Source organism: Mesocricetus auratus, unplaced genomic scaffold (assembly GCF_017639785.1).
Source record: "Mesocricetus auratus isolate SY011 unplaced genomic scaffold, BCM_Maur_2.0 Super-Scaffold_100010, whole genome shotgun sequence".
Classification (NCBI taxonomy): Eukaryota; Metazoa; Chordata; class Mammalia; order Rodentia; family Cricetidae; genus Mesocricetus; species Mesocricetus auratus.
In genome coordinates, this window is record NW_024429194.1 from 41,755,761 (window position 1) to 41,773,431 (window position 17,671).

General features: G+C 40.5%; 1 protein-coding gene across 2 annotated transcripts in view; it reads right to left on the minus strand.

Moving 5' to 3' along the window:
* The window catches only part of Map2 (microtubule associated protein 2), a 264,907-nt gene extending 248,702 nt beyond the window's left edge, over positions 1–16,205 (minus strand). For both annotated transcript variants that reach the window (XM_040753408.1, XM_040753406.1), the window contains exon 1: positions 16,008–16,205. The gene's annotated coding sequence lies outside the window, so the exon portion shown is untranslated. The remainder of the gene's footprint in view (positions 1–16,007) is intronic.
* Between the last annotated feature and the right edge of the window lie 1,466 nt (positions 16,206–17,671).

Here is a 17,671-nt window from a genome sequence, read left to right on the forward strand (position 1 = left end):
TTTAATGACGAATCTTCAAGATATTTGTGCATAATTTTAAATGTCTTAGAAACAGAATAAAGGTAAATTATTCAGTCTTTTCAATAAATTTATTTGACTTAAAACATAAAATTAACATGCATCTATTCCTGCAGTTAGCATTTCTATGGTATAATACTCTCCTAGCATAACTCAAAAATACAACACATCATTATTAGCTATAACTACCATGTTACAGACTACATCAATCAACTATATTACATTGACATAACTTCAATTTGATATCTATCCTCTGGCAATAACTCCTCACCTGCACTCCAATTTCAACATTTTCTGGTATTAACCATTCATTCCAATATATGCCCACCCTTCTTCTTTTCCTCCTTTCATCCTCTCTTCCTTCCTTCCTTCCTTCCTTCCTTCCTTTTTCTCCTTTTCTCATGATCTTACATGGAACTGGCAAGCCTGCAAGGTTGTAGGATGACCCTGAACTTCGGATCCACCTGGTTCCACCTCCTGAGTGCTGGGACTGCAGGTATATTGCAATTTTATGAGGTGCTGGGGATTGCAACCAGACCTTCATGCATGGTAGGCAAGTACTCCACCAACTGAGCTACATCCCCAGAATTCTACTCTATTTCAATGATATTGATTTTCTTTTACATTCTACATCTGAATGAAATTACATAATACCTGTCTTTCTGAGACTGGATATATTGTTTTGAAGCTCTAAAATGAAATACTTATAAGAGCCATTATAGACATTTCCAAAGAACTTTGGATTTTGTGCAGGTGATATATAATGAGAAATTTAACTGCCAGGAGTCATGATGTAGGTTTTCTTCACTCCATCATGAAGACTCTGACGCAAGTCCAGAAGCAGCATGAGTTAAGTGCTGCTCTGCTGAAGCTAGTGGCTCTTTGTTGAGCAGAAGTACTTTATAGATGTGTCTGGAGTAACCCAAAGCTCTGAGCTTAGTTACAAGTGTGGATGCCTACATGTAGTCTTTGAGTCTGGCAAGCTCAGGAACACATAAATGTCACTGCAGTTTTCTTCCAGTTATGTTTTCAGAAAAAATACTAAAAAAATCAGTGGGTTTAACTACACGAGGAACCACATTTTTATCACAGGAAGTAAAGGAACCACATTTTTATCACAGAGAATTTGTTGCAAAATCTCTGATGGCAGATTTTTGTGTTTTTGAAATGTCCTTGGAAAAGAGCTCCAAGGCATATAACCTATTTTTTTAAACCTTGAAATACTTAATAAATAGAAAAATGAAAGTTAAATATGTAGGGGCTAGGCAGTGATGGCTCATGCCTTTAATCCCAGCATTCAAGAGGCAGAGGCAAGTGAATCTCTGTGATTTTAAGGCCAACCTATTCTACACAGTGAATTCCAGGAGTGCTTAACAGAGAAACCCTGACAGGGAAAATAAATGAATGAATGAATGAATAAATAAATAAATAAATGCTGAAGTTTGTTTAAAAAATATGTAGGTGCTATTATGTATTTCTTTACAGATTCAATCTACAGGTCTCCTTTGTCTGTCACTGTCTCTGCCTGCCTCCCTAAGCTTTTCCTTCTAATATCTGATTTGCTTTGTATATTTTGCTATAGTTCTGTAGACACAAGTCTGTAGTTGTCCTTGGACAGTGATGCTTTTTATTCAGATCCATTCTGACCATGCCTATGGCCATCATTCAACATGTTGTCTAGTTTTCACTGTATTTAAAATACAATTTGCTATATTCTCTTCTTCTCTTTGACTCTAAACCATAAGAATAATGATGAAAAACAACCAAGCTCATATACAGATACTGACAAGGTAGAATAAATTGCTGAGATCTAATTACCAGGGACTCTATGATTTCCCATTTTCTTTCATTGCATTATTTTTTCATATGTTCTCTAAACTTTAAAGAATTTTGTCACACTCCTTGAGTCATTGATTTCTTGTGTCTAAGAATCATTATCAAGTCACATATAATTGGTACCAGAATCTTTCAGGTAATGTCATGCGAAACTTTCTCTTGTCTCATGATTGACTCATTTCTCAGTGCCAAATGAAATGACCTCACTATTAATTTAATAAGAAAATTAGAAAGAAAGTTACTTGTTAAAAGTACAAGGTAAAATCCAGAAATCAGGAAAAATGAATAGTAATTACTTCCTTTATCCTTGGCTTATTTTTTAAGGTTTTTGATTTTAAAAAATAGTGTGCATTATGCATGCATGTAGTATTACTCCAATAAGGGGCTAGATTATTGTTACATTATTTCTACATGACTTCTACTTCTATTGATTTCTCCAAGTCCATCTTTCTCCATGCAATCTCTGTCAGCATCTCGTACTTGTATTCTTTCATATCGATCTTTTCTAAATTACTTGTGAAAATGTCTGGAACTGTACTTCCAAAAGAGCTCTCAGTCTCCTACTCTCAATAGGTTTGCCTCTCTAAACCACACTATAGAAATTTTAGACCTGCTACTGTTTCCTCTTATTTCTCTTGCTGATTCCAGTGTTTCAACACACCACACTCATCATTGTCAATCTCAGGGTCACCAGCTCTGATGATGGTGTCATTAAAAAGAAAAAAAAAAACCAAAGCCTCTCCGGCCAGTCTGTAAAGACCTACAGGCTTGAGACCACACATCCTTGGTTCCCTGCCCCAAATAGACGCAGACATGCCATCTAGTGCGCTTCCCTCTTTGTTACCTGAGGACCTTTGCTTTCAATATTGTCCTAACTGGGTTCTTTTCCAAGCCCAGCCTCTTTGTGTCCCACACCATGTACACTCCTTCTCTCCTGAAGTCTTTCACTCCTGCACATGGTGATGAATTTTGCTCCTGAATTTGCATACTGCTTAATTTATATCATCATTCACAATATTCTTAATACTCATTTTGCTTTCTAAATTACTTAGCATCGACAGAAGAATGGTTTGCACATTTAATATTCTCTGATACAAACACAATTGTATACATCAACAGAAGTTCATTATTTTCTTGTTTCATGTGAAGTTTCTGTCACCAATCCTTTTCATAGCATTTTACTTTTTATTTGATATTTAGCAATAGCTCAATGTAAAGAGCCCGTAGTTGAATGTAATTCCATGGATGCTGTTTAGAATTTAATAAACATTTTAATTATCTGCCATTTGTTATTACTATGTGTATATTTGAATAACTGTAACTGTGAGAGATAGACAGACATGGCTAATGGCTTTGTATCAAGGTAATTTATTTCATAAAGTAAGCCTTAAAATAATGAAAGTCCAGGAAAGAAGCTCAAAGAAAAATTAAGAGTAGTTTTATATCTTGTTGTAAAATAAAAATGATGATTTAACCAAAGTTGAATTTGCTTTGATGAGATACAGTGACATCCTCTTTTAATCACGACTAATGATACTTGTAAACCTTTCCTTCTAGTATCTGACGTACTTTGTGCCTTTTGCTACAATATTATGATCACAGTCTCCTGTTTTATACCTCGACATTTGTCCCTAGGCAATGACATTTTTAATTCAAATAAGGTCTGACTATGCCTGTGGCCATGGCTCAACACTTTAGCTATGTTTTGAAAATGCCTGGTAGAAATAATTATACAAAGGGAAAAGTAAGTAAATATTTTATTTCCTGATAAGGATAAGCCGAGAGAAAAAAAAAGCTCCAAAGGATGCCAGAAGTATTTAAGTGATAAAATATCAAGCACATTGTTTAATGTTAAGTCCAAAGGAGTACTGCATCACATGTGCAAATAACTGAAGGGAATATATGCTCAGAAAACATGGAGATTATTAATTGCACAGATGATCCAAGACCATCATGGAGGACACTGGCTCACTTGAATTGTCAGGAGAGTTTCACCGCTACCTCTAAGGAGCAAAACGCGTTTCCAGTTAGTTGCACACTTTCATGGCCTGTAGCTTGTTCCTTGGCACATGACATTTTCCAACAGAAGCTGCTATTGAAAGCTACTCCGCGAATACTGTTATGTTGAGAATGGAATTGTTTTTTGTCTATTTCTCTCAAATATGGATTTTTAGTGCTTTGTTTAAAGTTCTTTGAAAATATTAATGCGGGTACAAGAAAGGCTGTTAAGTAGTTTAACTATGAACGTAATCCTCTAACAAAAAAAGAACACACTTTTCATTGTATTCATTTGTATTATGTTAGATCGAGTTACTACTCCCACCTCCACCACTGGTTTTTCATTTTCAAAATTATTTCTCTCTTGTGATTTAACACATTAGTGAGTAAGATACAGATCTTTCTACGGGGATTTAGAAGATATAATTAATCTCTGAAAGCTGTGATTTCAAAAAAAATCTGCTTCTACAGCCTGGAAAACTAAAACCTGATTGCTGCAAGTCAAACACAAGTCAAACTGTAGGTCTGGCATCTGCCTCCTGTTGTATCAGATGCCGAGGTTCATCAGACCCTGGTGCCCTTGCTCTTCTCTGCATTTCTCAGCTATGCAAGGTCTCTGCCTGCTCAGAGGTTCCTCCCTCTGCTTCAATGCTCACACACTGCTATAGCTTTGTGTTCATGACTCTTTCCTACAAAGACAGTGCATCCCACTGAAATCAACCTTGGTGTTTCTGTTACATATCCCATGTATCATCTATTTGGGTCTTTAGTATCCATTTGTTTTCATTTTATTTGCTATATTCTGTGTCCTTCTGATAAAACAGTGATTCTTTGAAGACAGGGATTTGCATGGTTTCTCCTAAACTTCTTCATAATAAAATGTACCTACTGTACCTTCAGGACCTGAATCCCTCATTTATTAAATAAATACACTGATGGATATCTTGATGTACTTTAAGAAACATTTGGGCCACACTAGTGGTAAGGAGACAGTGAGTCCTCCTCCTCATGTAAGAGTATCATTACTGAAATGTACTCCATCTTAACTCTTTAGAGATAACTTTAAATTTCAGACTGCCAAACTAAGTCAAATCCAAGAGGAAGAGCAGGGAATAATTTATCTCATAAGAGCTGGCATTCTCATGCTTTGCTTGCTGGTGTTCAATTAAGATTGCTTTCCTGTGTAAATGGCTTTAAATGAAGACTCGTCTGAGAAAGCCATGCCCAGAATCTGTTATCCAATTGTAGGTAACATCTTGTAAGAAATATGTCTTATCCCGTGTTCACAGTAATAAAATGGTCACTCCAGCTCCGATGGTCAATTAAATATGCTTATCTAGGGAATCAGGACGCACATCATAGGACTCCCTAACAGAAGGTGACATTAGAATCCTTTCACTCCCCAGAGAGTGGTAGAGTTTCACTTTTCAGCAGCAGAGAGTATGTTTCTCTTTAAATATTTAAGCATGGTTTCTGCTTAATTTCTTTCCTCTAAGATACTCTTCATGCCTTTGAAATATTTGTCTATTGAAGACTCTAAGGATGCCTAAGCAGCGTGGGTGCAGGTGTAGCTACTGAACACAGTAACCATGGCAACACCTAATTCTCCTTTAATTTGCTACTTCCTTAGAAGAAGCAAACACACAAGAAGGACTGAGCACTGTAGGCAAAGGAACAGGAAGGGACGTAGGAGTGGGAAGGTAAGTGGGAACCAGGCAGCCTACGGGCTTTCTGGTTCACTTCCTTTAACTAAAAATGCCAAGGCTGGGGTAAACATAGAAACTATTTTTGGGGAAATTTTTATGGTGCTATAGATCAGAAAAAATTCAACCTGGCTATTTTTTGTTGGACTGTCTTTATGCAGAGGACCAAGTTTAAACACAAACCCAGTCAACCTGAAGGCTTCGGTGAAGATGGTTCAAGGTCATAGCAAAACTCCTTGGCTAAAGGAGTCCCCTGATTCTGGGCATTCCTCCCCACAGTTGAAGCTTCTCTCCTGAGATCCAAACCACAGGAATGGCCCTGGAGCAGGAGCCTAGAAGTGTTTCCTGGATCAGATTTAGTCTCTGGGCTTTCAGGAGCAAAGCTGGCACACAGCTGGTTGGAATGACCCTAAATTCCGAGTCCCTCCCACTTTTTATTATCCATGTGAAAGCCAAATGAGTCACAAGATTGGACAGGTACAGCTGTCATCCTACTCCACACTTAGCTCAGAAAACAGAAATATAGCAAGACTAGGGACACAGAGCCAGGGTGAGATGTGTCTTCCTTGGCACCCTTTAAAAAGGGTTGAGTCTGAGCCCAAATTAAAGAATCCCAAACTTGCTTCCAAATTAACTACCTTAGGAAAGTCGCCCATTGGCTGCCTTCCTCAGCTGGCTTACACATACACCTTTTTGCCACTGAATGCCTTTAAATTCATATATAATTATTAAATTAATAGTTGAAGCTCGCTTTGATATTGCACTAGAGATTGGGTCATCTAGTAGCTTTATTATACTTTCTGAGCAGCAAAATTCTTGAAGTCCCTTCCATCCTCCCTCCTGCTATTTAAAGGAATGTCAACTGCATTGTTTAGGTAAAAGAGTGTCATCTGAACCTTTCAAAAGTTAAGTTCAAGTGTGTTGTGGGAATTCATTCAGCCAATACCTTTTGGGGTACTGAGCCTTAGGCCATGGTCTGAGGTGCTACATGTGGACTGATAAGTAGAGAGAAGAGGCCCTCTGACACTCTCTCTCTCTCTCTCTCTCTCTCTCTCTCTCTCTCTCTCTCTCTCTCTCTCTCTCTCTCTTTTAGGAGGTCAGAGCAGAAGCAAGCTTGTTCAGTTGTTCGTATTTCCCTGGGGCAGAGCCTCGGGACATGGTAGCTTCCACCTTGTCAGTATTCTGTGAGTCTGTGTTTTTCCTTTGAATCCCATTTCCCTTTGAATCCTCGTATTAAAGACCATCTGTGGGTGGCAAGTACTTAGACAGTCTCCATCAACAGACAAAAACCCCTTACCTCTGAGTGTAGCCCAGATTCCACGGTTGTGAAGTTCATCAGACACTTATGTCCCTTACAGAAAACCCTGCCACATTTGCATATGACACATCCTCTCACACTTTAAGTCATTGCTAGATTACTTTCAAAACCTAACACAATGCAAATGTTATGTACATAGCTGTTGCATTATATTTTACAGGGAAGAATGACCTGGTCATGATGGGGATCTTATGTTGTGTTCAGTATTATTTTTTAAACATTTTTAAGACTAAATCACAGATAGAGGGCTGTGGAGCCAACTGTACTTTTAACTTCATATGTTTTGTTTTCATAAAAATACTTTCTTTTCATATAAATTGTATTGAATAATGCATTTCTCATATGGAACTTTGTAGTATGTTTTTAAGTTAAATAAAAATCCAATGGACAGAATAACAGTTTCAACTATGAAAAACTGTTGTGGTCATGCATGCATGCAGGGGGCATGTGCATATGTGTATGCATGTGTGTATGTGGCTGTCTTGGAGGAAAATCGCACATGCCCATACCACCAGTCTATGAAACACAAGGTAGATAGAGTGAGTAGGCTAAAAAGTTTTTATAAGTACTATAGTAAATAAACTATATGTTGAAAAATAAGAATTACATGTAGTGAATGAAGGAATTAGATCTGTTCCTTGCTATACAACAGGGAAGTTTTATTTTATTTATTTATTTATTTTTGGGTTTTTTTGGTTGTTTTTTTGTTTTTTGTTTTTTTTTGGTTTGTCTTGATTTTTTGTTTTTTGAGACAAGGTTTACTCTGTGTAGCTTTGGAGCCTATCCTGGAACTCCCTCTGTAGACCAGGCTAGCTTTGAACTCACAGAGATCTGCCTGCCTCTGCCTCCCAAGTGCTGAGATTAATGACGCGCACCACCACTGCCTGACCTACAGGGCAGTTTTAAACACAGGGAATTCCTAGTTAAATCCTAAAAACACTTTCTGCCCATTTTTCACAGTGAGTTGCAAGGATCCAGTGTCTCCTCTCCACCAACAAAAGTAGGCTTCATATTACTATTTTCATCCTGCCAGAGAGAATACATGGAAAACAACTAAATTACCCTTTTTAGATTTAAGAACTACAAAGCTAGCAATGAAATTTCAAAGATGGTTTCTGAATTATACTTTTTTAATGGCTGAGAAGAGATACCATGACCACAGCAACTCTTATAAGGAAAACATTTAGTTGAGGGGACAGCTTACAGTTTCAGAGGCTCAGTCCATTATCATCATGGTGTGGAACATGTCGTCATTCAGGCAGATGTAGTGCTGGAGCCGAGAGTGCTACATCTTGACTCAGAGGCAACAGGAACTCAACTGATTGTCACACTGAGTGAAAAGAGACCCCAAAGCCCACCCACACAGTGATGCAGTTCCTCCAGCAAAAAACATACCTCCTAATAGTGTCATTCCCTTTGGGGGCCATTTTCTTGCAAATCACCACAGTTGGGTATTATTTAAATGCTGTTTTTTTTTTGTTTTGTTTTTTTTTGTTTTGTTTTTTCTCCTGGAAATGATGCTATAGCACTCTTTCCAATCTAGAGCATTAGATCCTTTTCCAACCAATTCATGACATCATATGAGTGTTACAACATTTACAATAGATCTGTTTACAGTAGGAAAATGAATGGTGATAGTTATTGTGGCAGTACAGTGCCCTAACCACCTTCAATAATGATACGCATAAAATGCAAAGACTTCATGCTGAGACAATTATTCTGTCTGTCTCAAACTGCCCATATGTATGCTTACTTGTAAGTCTTCATTAAACTTAAAGATATATATAGCTATGGGATGAAACTGTGGATATTCAAGCATTATGTTTCACAGTCTTTTTCAGGTAGGCTCTAGATTATCTACTAATAACATTATATAGAGAATTTAAATTAGGAATGATTTACTTAATATTAAACAGTTCAACATTTATGGATTGATTCACTGTTTTTGGTATATATCAGTAGATTCACCTAAACCATCTAACATGAAAACAATAGACTGCTAGTAGTCACTATTCAATTTAAAAACAAAAACAAGAAGAATAACCAAACTGTGTTAGGTGAATCAAATAATTTTTTAAGTAATCAATTGATTAGACAAAATTCTCCACCTTAAGCAATTAATTATGTAAATGTACCATTGTTGTCTGAAAACTTTTAAAATAAATTAAGGAATGGTGATTAGAAAATAATTGCCATGAGTAACTCTCCATGAAATAAGGAGCCTGGGGGCTAGGAGGATCCTCAACTTGCAAAATGTTTGCTAAGCATGAAGACCTGAGTTTGGATCCCCAGGACCCAAGTAAAATAATCCAAGTGAACAGACCAAGGGGTGAGGAGTGGAGAGAGATGGATCCCTGGAGCTCACTAGGCAGTAAGTCTAGTCAACCAGTGAGCTCAGAGAGCAAGTCTCTACCCCCCACCCCCTCAACTAGGTAGAGAGCAGCTGAGGAAGATACCTAGTACCATCCTAATGCTATGGAACAGTCCTTTTCTATACTGCGAATATATATTACTATCATTTGCTAATAAAAAGCTGACTGGCCCATTGCCAGGCAGAAAGAGATTGACAGCAAGATCCAGACTAGGAGAATTCTGGGAAGAGGATGGGCAGAGTTGGAGAGCTGCCAGCAAATGCAGAGAAGTAGGATGAAAATGCTGTACTGAGGAAAGGTACCAAGCCATGTGGCTAAACATAGATAAGAGTTATGGATTAATTTAAGTGCAAGAGTTAGCTAGGAACAAGCCTGAGCCATCGGCAGAGCATTTATAATTAATATAAGCCTCTGTGTGGCAATTTGAGAAACAGCTGCTAGGTATTTGGGAACAGTTGGTTGAGATAGGAAACGTCCATTTATACCCTCTGGCCTCTGCACCCACGGGACTGGTTTGGTTATAAAAATGGGGAGATACAAAGCAGCAACTCCGGATCTGGAATGTCTTATTGAGGTAGGATACTTAATGATGGAAGAACTATAGACAAGGAAAAAACTATGTCTAGGGGATACAAAAACATAAGTCCAAAGATAGGCCAAAATAGATTATAGCTGCATGCTAAAACAAAAATATAAGCAGTATAGGGAATAACTATATCCAAACAACAGGCTGTATTTTCACTTTCTCAGGATCAGTGATGGTTTTGTTGTCTGTTCATTACAAATTAAAAGTACTGAGCAAAGGAAGAATGGCAGGTAGGAAAGCAGGAAGACAGAAAAGAAAAAAAGAAGATAAGAAAAAGTCCAGCTATGCATTTGTAAACTCATATGTTAAACTTAAACTAAAATGTAAACTAATATGTAAGTGAGTTTACTGATGGCTAAGAAATACTTAGAGGAATGTTCAAAACCACTTTGAGATTCCATCTTCCACCTGTCAAAATAACACAAGCGAAAGCTCATGCTGCATGTGGAATAAGGGGGACACTCCTCCATTGATGGTGGAAGTGCAAACTTGTACAGCCACTATGAAAATCAATATGATGGTTCCTCAAAAAGTTGGGAATTGATCTACCTCAAGATCCAGCTATACCACTCTTAGGCATATACTCAAAGAACACACCATCCTATAACAAGACACTTGTTCAACCATGTTCATTGCAGCTTTATAATAACCAGAAACAGGAAGCAACCTAGATGTCCCTCAACAGAAGAGTGTAAATGTGGTACATTTACACAATGGGGTATAACTTGTGTATTAAAAAAATGACATCATGAAATTTTCAGACAAATGGGTAGACTAGAAAAAAAATTCATCCTGAGTGAGGGAAACCAGACCCAATAAGAAAATATGGTACGCATTCACTTATGAGCATTAGCCATTAAGTAAATGATAAGCGAACTACAAATCCATAGACCCAGGATGTTAGGGAAAGCGAGCAGGGTCCATTGCCAAGAACAACACTTACACAATTCATTGAATATGGAGAAGTGAAGTTTGTGCCTACATGGAGTCTTCATCCTTACATTCTAGTCTCTTTGCTGTGGGAAGGCACTCTGCAGGCTACCAAAAGAGAAACATGGACACCAACCCAGCCATAAAACCTTTGATCTAAATCTGTCCTGCCTGCAAAATATGCTAGGGCAATGGTGGCACAGATCTTGTGGGAGTAGCCTACCAATGTCTGATTTGGCTTAAGGCTTATTCCATGAGAGGGAACCCACACCTGAAGCTGCTTGGGTAACCAAGAAACAGAGACTATATATCCCAAAGACCCAGGTTAAAAGCAAACACCACTGCCTTAAAAGTATAAAAAGCATCAGTAAAATAACTCCTAATGATATTCTGCTATACTCATGGGTCAGTGTCCAATCATCACTAGAGAGGCTGAAGAGAACAGATACTGAAATCCACAACCAGATATTACCCAGGGAGAATCTAAATGGGTGATCTTCATCAAATCCCTCCCCTCAGAGCTCAGACAATCAGTGAAAGAGGGAGTAGAAAGATTGTAAGAGCCAGTGGGGATGGAGGACACCGGGATTACAAGGCCCTCTGAATTAACTAAGCAAGGCTTATGAGCTCACAGAGACTGAAGCACCAAACAAGGGCCTATATGAGTCTGCACCAGGTCCTCTGTGTATATGCTATAGCTATTAGCTTAGTATTTTCATGGGACCCCCCACGGTGAGAATGAGTGGGCTTCTGACTCTTGTGACTGCTCTTGGTACTCTTCCCCTCCTACTGGTTTGCCATGTTGAACTTGACAGTTTTTGCTTTGTCTTATTTTATTTTGTGGTGTCTGGTTGTGATCTCTCAGAAGTCTGTTCTTTTCCAATGAGAGACAGAAAGGCAGTGGATCTGGTGCAGAAGGAAGGTGGAGAGGAACAGGGAGGGATAGAAGGAGGGAAACTCTAATCAGGATATATTGTATGACAAAGGAATCTGTTTTCAATACAAGAGAAAAATGAGTGTATCTAGGTGTCATAGCACATTTCCTGTTGTCCAGAACTGGAAGAAACTGAGGAAGGAGAGTAGAACTCAAAGCAAATCTGAGCTTGCATTGGGAATTCTGGACCTATTTATACTACATTGAGCTTCATTGTCTCTAAGTAAGTAAATAAATAAATAAAAAGTTATTCTAAACAATTCATTAGCATCTCAAAAATCAGATAGATGATAGAGAGATAGAGAGATACACAGATAGATATGAATTTGTCCCTTCTGTTACATGTTGTAACAGAAAACAATGTTTAAAACTCTTCCCCTTATGTACATTATAAACCAAACAACAGACTGTTCCTTCTTCTGTTTTAATTGCCAAACAATTCCCCTAAAAACGTGTAAGTAAAATGTATCACTGCTGAATATGTTGCCACAAAAAGGAAAAGTTCATCTTTTGGAGAGGAAGGATCAACGCTCAAAGTTTAAAGGTTAGATTCAAACTGTTTCCCATAAACTCAACTAATTGTGCTCACATTGTTTTAGACTTTTTAATTCCCTGCAGACCTGCCTTCAGTAAGTAGCCTGTATAATTTTAACAAGGAAGTACCCACAGTCTTAAGCTCAAAGTAATGTTGTGGGAGGATAGGGGACACAACATTGCACTGAAGTAGAAAAGCAAAACAGACTTCATCTACCTCCCCCGACGTCCGTCCACCAGCTCCTGTCCACCAGCTCCCGTCCACAAGCTCCCGTCTGCACCCTACATGGACAAGCACTAGCAGCTGAGAGTCTCATTTCTTCCCTCCCTCTTCCCTACCACACACCCCGACCTCCCCACAGACTCTCTCCCTTGGTTTCAGCCTTGTGTGAATCCCATCTTACTTGGCAGTTCCATGTTTGCTTCTGGTGCTTGGAAGCCATGCCTGGTCCTAATCGTGCTGAGAATATCAGAAATTGATAAGAACTAATAAGCCTCAGATAATGACATCAGTGGAGGAGCTTATTAACATCTGTAAATCATCGAGACCAGACACAAAGGAGGCAACCATGTTCCAAAAGGCCTGCCTTCAATTAGCAATGTACCTAAGAGAGCAATCCTAGCATTGAAGGGTCATACTGATCAAACAGTGTTTTCTTTAACTCTGGTTCTTCATGTTAAGCTGCTAAGAGGAAGTCAAGCACTGAAAAGAATTTAACAGTCAGAGTCATCCTAAGATCCCTAGTCACCTTCCTGTGCTCCGTCTCACAGGGACAGTGATGAATCACAGAGGGGTCCAGTTGCTGCCATTTGTACATCTAGGCAAAGGTACTTGATTTTAAATGCCCAAGTGCAAAAGTGTGCTCTTCTGTCATCTACTAACAGTAAAATTCAACAAATATATGTGTATCACAAGGAAATATCAAAAAATCTACCAAAAGAAAATCTACCAAACAGGCATATTTTTTTCTTTCTTCATTCTGACATTTAGAAAATGGGTAAAATGGTTTAAACCAGGGGTGTGGTGGGGGTGGGAGGGGAGGCACAGAATTAAATTGTTCCTTCGGGTCCAGAACATTCTGTGCCAAGTTTCATTTCTGACTGTGTATTTCTGGTCAAATTCAAGATCCCTGAAAAGAAATGCATAAGAGTAAGATATGCCTTTAACCTTAGCAGAGCAGTGTTGGCAGAGGCCACTGTGAGAAGACCAGGGCTTCCGGGATGGGTGTGTGCTGGAGTTTGGTCTCCATTGAGAGATGGCAGCTCCCTCAACGGGACTGAAGCACCTACTAGCATGTGGTCATGGCTGTGCCAGTATCACTGGGTCAGGCTCTTTCAGTGCATTCCATCTCCCATCTCCCTCCTCCCTGAGAAGGTGCTGTAAATAAGAGAGAGAGAGAGAGACAGACACAGACAGACAGAGAGAGAGAGACAGAGACAGAGAGAGAGAGAGAGAGAGAGAGAGAGAGAGAGAGAGAGAGAGAGAGAGAGAGAGAGAGGAGAACATGTTCCTGTGAAGCAAGCACATCCTAAATTCAAAATGCCTGGAAATGCTGGTTCCACCTGTGGTAGTCTAGACAAAAGTAGGAGCAGGAACAGGACAAGAACAGTCAGCAAGAATGAGCTTGCTTGCGACTGGGGAAGGGGAGGGAGTTAAGACACAAGAGAAACAAAGAAAACAAGAACTAATGCCATTAAATATTAGGGAGTTTGAGGATTTTTTTGTTTTGTTTTGTTTTCTTTTTTGGTAAGGGAAGCCAAATTGTTAAATTGGCTAGATGCCTTGATATATGCAATTTCCCAAGTATGAGGTTTAAAAATTTGGAAATTAAATAATGTTACAGCAAATTGTGAAATATGATAGAACAAAATGAAGTAAACACAGATAAATGGCATGTACCAAATAAGGAATGACTGGTCTGATAACATCAAAATCACAAACACAGATGTTATACTATGAGAGTCACATAAAAATCACAAGGAAATTATTGTTACGACATATACACATGGACATGAGCACAAATACAATATTTTCCTATTGAAAGAAAACCAGGACTTTCAACTCTTCTACAAGGGGAGGTCCTCGTGTGCATGGGGAAAATGGCTGGAAATGATTTGCAAATTCTTAAGGTTTTCTACCAAAAATAATAGATACTAGGTTCCCTTAAAGGGGTGTTTTCATCACTCAGGCTGTAATCTTCCTCGTGGGCATAAAATCAAAAGCATTTTAAAGGCTTTTGTTTATTCTATCTATTGTGGCTGCCAAAAATGTCATAATGGACCACAGTAAAAGGAAAGGGTAGCAGTGCCCTGCTGTTATACTGGGCTGCTACCTGCAGCTCACACAGAGACCTTTTGCATAATGTGGTTCACATAAAAGGCTTTGTTCTCCATCGCCTCACTGTGGCTGCAAGCTTCAACTTCAGTTTGCAGGCACTGCCTCTCACCGATCATATTAAAGAAATTTAATCTTTAATATGTAAGTTGGTTCCTTACTAATATTTATTTTTCTGTATCATACCCGAAATTCTGTGTCACCTAATGATAGTTGTTGTTGTTTTAAAACATAAATTTCATCAGAGCATAATCCTCAAACCTAGAAAATGAATTTTTAAAGATGTGTCTTTTGGCTATCCACTCCATTTTGCAGCATGTGTGCAGGGCGTAAGTGTGTGTATGTCTGCATCTTGACAAAAGCTTCACACCCAGTTTCAATAGGTCTGTGTCCCGGATGCCTTACACTCAGACCTTACAACAGAGGGCAAACAGTAATTATCACAAGCCAGCTTGTTGCTAACCAAACCTTTTTGTATGCTGACAAAATCCAAAATCCCCGATGCCAGGAGGAAAAACACCTATTTCCAGTTTTCCAAGACTGTGCTTTCTGACTCCAGCAGCTCACTCTCCCCTCCCCCTCCTCACACACCCAAACACACACCTCCCCACTCCTGCTTCCTAGGCACTCTCTGCCTTTAAATTTCCATCCTGGAACAAAGGCGAGGCTAGGGTAGGCAGTCCTTACTCCAGTCCCCCCACTCGCAAAGAAAAGCTTCAGAATTAAGAAATGAATAGAAAAGCAGATGCAGCTGGGTACCCGCCCCTCCCCTTTAGGAAGAAAGGACTGCACTGAAATCCCAGCTCCGTCAGGCTTGTACCTTTGGGCCCCGCCCTCTATAACCAAGGGACGGTTTTCCATTTTCCTAAAATTACCAAAATATACCAGTTTTCTTCTTCCTGTTGTCTCTGGAGAAATGATTTGAAATTTGAAATTGGCTAGGTTCCCTTCATTTCTTTCCTCAGTGTGGAGCTCTGAGGTTGGGAACACACAGAGATATAATAATAATAATAATAATAATAATAATAATAATAATAATAATAATAATAATAATAATCCTCTACTTTTAATTCCTTTCCTCTGGATCGTTGTAAAATTCCCTCCCTTTCTTTCTACAGCTTGGGCCATATTAACTCTTAAAACACGTACCCTAACCTGAACCTGAACCAAAGTTTCCTGTGGTTTTAAAGTGGTACCTAGCAAGGTCACTGGCTCGTCTACAAATCCAGAGCTTAGGTACCCAGCCGGGTCCCTTGCCCCGGAGCGACACCTGGAGAGGTCAGGCCTGGACAGCGCCAACCAGCGCGGGCCCTCTCCCACAGCACAGGGGACAAGACTGGCCTGTCCAGTCCGGTCCGGTTCCTACTTTGCGGGCAGTGGCTGCTCTCCACAGAGCCCGAGGAGGAAGCACTGGCGCTGGGCGAGGCGGGGACGATGTCTTACCTGGGCGCGGAAAGTGGACGCACCCCTGTTCGCCGCTGACTCGGAGAGCTTGAGCTCCTCCGTGGGAGGAGCCGCGGAGGTCGGGCGACCGGAGATGCAAAGGGAAGAAGGAGAGGAGAGAAAGAGAGAGAGGCCGGAGGGAAGCCGAGGGAGAGAGGATGCTGCTGCCGCTGTCGCCGCCGCCGAGAGCCCGCGCAGCCGAGCGCCGCCCAGTGCTCGCCCCAGCCGGGCTCCGCGGCTGCCCCGCCCCGCCTGTTCCCGCCCCGCTCAGGGCCCGCCTGGCTCCGCCACAGTTCGCGCAGCGCTGGGGCTGGCGCTGCCACCGCCGCAGTGTCGGGGAGGGGGAGCGCTGGGCCCCGCCTCCTGCCGCAGCCAGCCGAGCGCCCCTCAGGGGACAGCTGGGCTTGGAGCCCCAGAGAGCCCCGCCCAGCCAAGGCCAAGGGCAGCCAGGGCCTCAGGGGGTGAAAACCGTCAGTACCACCTCTTTCAAACACATAAAAAGAAGAGTGGATCCTCAGGGAAGCTGTTGACCTTGAGATGACAGTGTTAAAGTAAAAGCGTTTCTAGGGGCTGGAGAACTGACATAGTGGTTTGGAGCACATACTGCTTGGTCTTCCAGAGATCCAAGGCTGGGTTCCCAGCACCCACATCAGGCAGCTCACAACTGCTGTCACTCAAGTTGCAGGGGCTTCTAACGTCCCTGGTCCCCATGGGCATCTGAACACACACACACACACACACACACACACACACACACACACACACACACACACACACGAATTTTAAAATAATTTAAAATTTTCAAAACACCTCTAAGTACATTTGAAAAGGAAATGTACGAGAAAGCAGCAGGAACTATGCAGGTTAGAATAACTTCCCTTGTCTCTGTCAGGTACGAAGAGAATATGTTTAAAGGTCAATCCAAACATCGATGAGGGACTTATACACTTTCAACAGTTCTGACGAAATTGTAGTTATAAACATGGTTTTGCCTCTTGATAAAGCACAGAGCTTTAAAGTTGATTTCTTGGATATTTGGTCCAATTTCCTCAGTGTTTAGATGGAAAATCGACCCATTTATGGAAGACGGCTAACATTAGAACTCATTACACAGCAAGGTGTGAAAACATAATCTCCATAGCCACATCCCAGGTTCTGGGCAATGCCTCCCTCCACCCAGCTTCATCTGGTGTCACAGTGACGCTGGCAAGGAGTTTGAAAATATCAGGGCACACCCAGAAGTAGGAAGCCCGGTAGAGCTGGAGCTCCTGAGAAGGTGGCCTGATGGAGAGAGTTTCAGCCCCAAGGAAATGATAGAGACTGTATGTGGACAGAGGGAATTGGAGTCCTGTTGGATCCTGACAGGGCACATAAGTGTGGAAGCTCACTGACAGACCTCATTCCTGCTCAGCTCAGTTACAGAGTGCTTCCCAGTTCCCAGGAGTGCTATATTGTTCAGGAGAGCCTGGGTCTTATGTGGGAGCATACCACCCACCTTAGCCAGAGCTAGCACTCTTATGCTGGAGGTATGTAGAGGGAATATAAAATGAGGAATCAATTGCAATGGACAAGAATAAAGGGTGACAATTTTGCAGTAAGTGACAAATTTGGAATTACCACTAGAATTATATATATATATAATATATATACATGTATATATATAT